Source organism: Mastomys coucha, unplaced genomic scaffold, assembly GCF_008632895.1.
Source record: "Mastomys coucha isolate ucsf_1 unplaced genomic scaffold, UCSF_Mcou_1 pScaffold22, whole genome shotgun sequence".
NCBI classification, from domain to species: domain Eukaryota; kingdom Metazoa; phylum Chordata; class Mammalia; order Rodentia; family Muridae; genus Mastomys; species Mastomys coucha.
In genome coordinates, this window is record NW_022196905.1 from 103,371,396 (window position 1) to 103,374,643 (window position 3,248).

Genomic DNA, 3,248 nt, shown 5'->3' on the forward strand with positions numbered 1-3,248 from the left:
AGCACTCAAGAGGCAGAGGCAGGTGGATCTCTGTGAATTATAGGATACTCAAGGTTACACAGAGAAACAATGTCTCCAAAAACAAAAACAAAAAACAGAAGAAGCAGTAGATGAGACTCTAGAGACAGATTGGCTTGCTCAGGGGTCAATGTCACAGGATCTTGAAGAAGTCGGCCCTCTTCTGGCTTCCTCAGACTCCACGTGTGCACATGGTATACAGATATTCATGCAGGCAAAACACTTATAAAAGTATTGAAAAATAAAAAGAGGGAATCTGGAGGTCCTTGTTCCACTCCAGTCATAAATTGAGAAGTACATATATTTGTGGACACAGATCATCATATCTTCGTTTTGTTGTTGTTTCTGAGACAGGGTTTCTTTGTATAGCCCTGGCCGTTCTGGAACTCACTCTGTAGACTGTGCTGGCTTCGAACTCAAAAATCCACCTGCCTTTGCTTCCCAAGTGCTGGGATGCCCCCACCACTGCCTGGCCATATTGTCTTGATCCGTAGCAGTATCAGCATCAACCCTACTAGAATGTCTCCTCATTGGCGAGTGGTGAATAAGGTACAAGTTTACTCATCATCAGTTGGCAGAGGGAGGTGTTCCGATGGCCTTGAGTACCTCCAGGGTTACTTTAGGTAAGCTTTGATGGCTTTTCATCTTCTTCCCTGCAAGATCATTGCTGCCCAGAGAGTCACTGGTGTGTAGTGGGTCCTTGGTCCATGAGAACAAGGGGTCATAGTACAGTGAAGATACTGGACATCAGAAACTCAGGAATGTGGGAATAAATGGCTCATGGCTGGAAGACATGCTTGAGAGCAGGAAGGCCTCTGAGGACATGATAGATACAAACACACTTCTCATAAACCACCCAGAGTAGAGTCAGCATAAACCAACTCTTACAGTGCCAGGTCAGAGGTTTTAAGACTTGGGTCTGCCCTCCTCTCTGGCTTCAAGAGGTACACACTCCTCTTGTGTGCATCTTCGGGGTTAGTATGGCTCAGGGTCTACTTACTCTCATGCCTCTGTCTCCCAGGCCCACATGGAAGGACCTTGTGGTAGTTTCAGCTTGAGGACCCACATATATTGTAGTCTCTTCTGCTATGAGGAGGTTTCCATCAAGGTTCCCAGGGTGGGGTACGGATGTTCTCTGGAGGCCATAATTCAGATGACCATGAACAGAGACCTTGATAGCAGAAAGTTTTAGGCGAGACCTGGGAAGAAGAGTATCCAGGAAGCATCAGAGCTATCCAAGTCTTAGAGAAGCCTGTGCTTCCCAAGTGCTGGGAAGAACTTGAACTTGAGGTAAGGAGCTGGGGCTACCCAGGTGCCAGACACCAGGCAAGTCTCTGTCCTTGCAATCATGGGAGATGCTAGCACCTTCCTCATGAGAGCTGAATCCCAGCTTTCTCTGTGATGGGAGCAGGTGTAGGGCTGGTGATGGTGACACTTCTCAGGTGGGAGGTCAGATGTCAGGCCTGAGCACTGACCACAGAGTTGCCTGAATAGGAATATATTTAAAGAGGTGGCAGGATAATGAAGGTCCCTAGAGTGACACTAATTCTGTGGGGCTGGTGACTTTATAGGAAGGGAGGTACCCGCAAGGGGATGGATGGTCATATAAGGATATGGGGCGATGCTATCTGCAAGGAAAGAGAGTGGCCCTAGGGACTAAGATAGACACTTGGGTCTTGAACTTGGGCCCCTGGAATTGTGAGAAATGAACACTCTATTTATGTCCTGTGTTGTGTGTGTGTGGTTTTTATTTTATTTTTTTTTATTTATTTATTTATTTATTTATTTATTTATTTATCTATCTACCATAGTTCTGGGTGACTCTCTACGCAGCTGTGCATGAGGAAGGGAGTCTGGGCTGCCACCTGGGTCCAGGTAGTGAGTGGTCACCCTAGACTCAGTTAGTGTGTGTTAACCAGTACACACTTTTAATCCTAACTCTTGGGAGACTGAGGGTCAGGGGTGGATTTGAGGCCACCCTCTTCTGCATAGGAAGATATTGTCTTTGAAAAGCAAGCTGGGCAGTGGTGGTGCATGCCTTTAATCCTAGAACTTGGGAGGCAGAGGCAGGCGGATTTATGAGTTCAAGGCCAGCCTGGTCTACAGAGTGAGTTCCAGGACAGCCAGGGCTACACAGAGAAACCCTGTCTCTCAAAAAACAAACAATAACAACAACAAAAAAACAAACAAAAAAAATTAAATAAAATTCAGCCAGTGGTTCGGGGAGACTTACCTTCCACCCTCAACCATGGCCAAGTTCATCCATTACTTTGAGGAGAAGGTGCTGTTGATGGTGGCCGCTGCCATGACTTATTCAAAGCCTCAATTGGCCACATTTTGGCACTACACCAAGGTTGAGCTGGTTCCCCCAATCCCTGGTGAAATCCCTACAGCTATTCAGAGCGTGAAAGAAAAAAAAAATTCAAAGTGCTAAAACTGGTAGCTTCAAACAGCTTACAGTTAAGAAAGCTGTGCTGAATGGTTTGGTGGCCACTGGGGTGTGGCTGTGGTTTTATATCAGAGAGATCATGGGCAAATGTGGCATTGTTGGCTATGATGTTTGAAGACCAATCTTTTACTTCTGATTTGAGTTCTTATTCTAATGTTCTCGGACCATGTGTAACAGGACTGCTACCTAAATAAAATGCTAGCTGTCGGGGGAACAAAAGAATTAAATAAAAATAAAAAAGATTCTGTAAGGATAAGCCTGACATGGCGGCTCATACAGAACTCCCAGAACTTAGGGCGATGACTCAAGATTGAGAGTTTGAGACCAGCCTAGGCAAGAGAGAAAAACTCTGTTTCAAGCTCCTCTCCTTCCCCAGTGAAGGATGGCTGCCGCTCATCCACTCCCAGGCCCCTCTGGTCTATAGTTGGCTGGATGTTGCAATATCCAGCACCAGTCCGAAGGACTTGATGTCTTATAGCTATACTTTTGAGGCTTTGGACACTTCAGAGCTTCATGGAGGGAAGGGAAGGCCAGGAAATAGTAATGAGACAGTGGCTAGAATGAATCTGGGGACTCTGGAGCTGGGAGCTTTAGGGAATCAATGTGGTGAGCACTGTTCCACTACTCCCAGGGAGGTAGCCTTCTAAGAGGGTCAGACACTACAACATGGCATAACACTAAAGTGGCCAGGAGCCAGAAGAAATCATATTCTTCACCAACAAACAAACAAACACACACACAATTTAATACTTTGCATGTGAGGAACAGTAAGAAAACTGGG

The 3,248-nt window shown here is 46.0% G+C and overlaps 1 pseudogene; it reads left to right on the forward strand.

Moving 5' to 3' along the window:
• Positions 1-2,266: 2,266 nt before the first annotated feature.
• On the forward strand, positions 2,267-2,582 carry LOC116070840 (annotated as a pseudogene).
• The last annotated feature ends 666 nt before the right edge of the window (positions 2,583-3,248 follow it).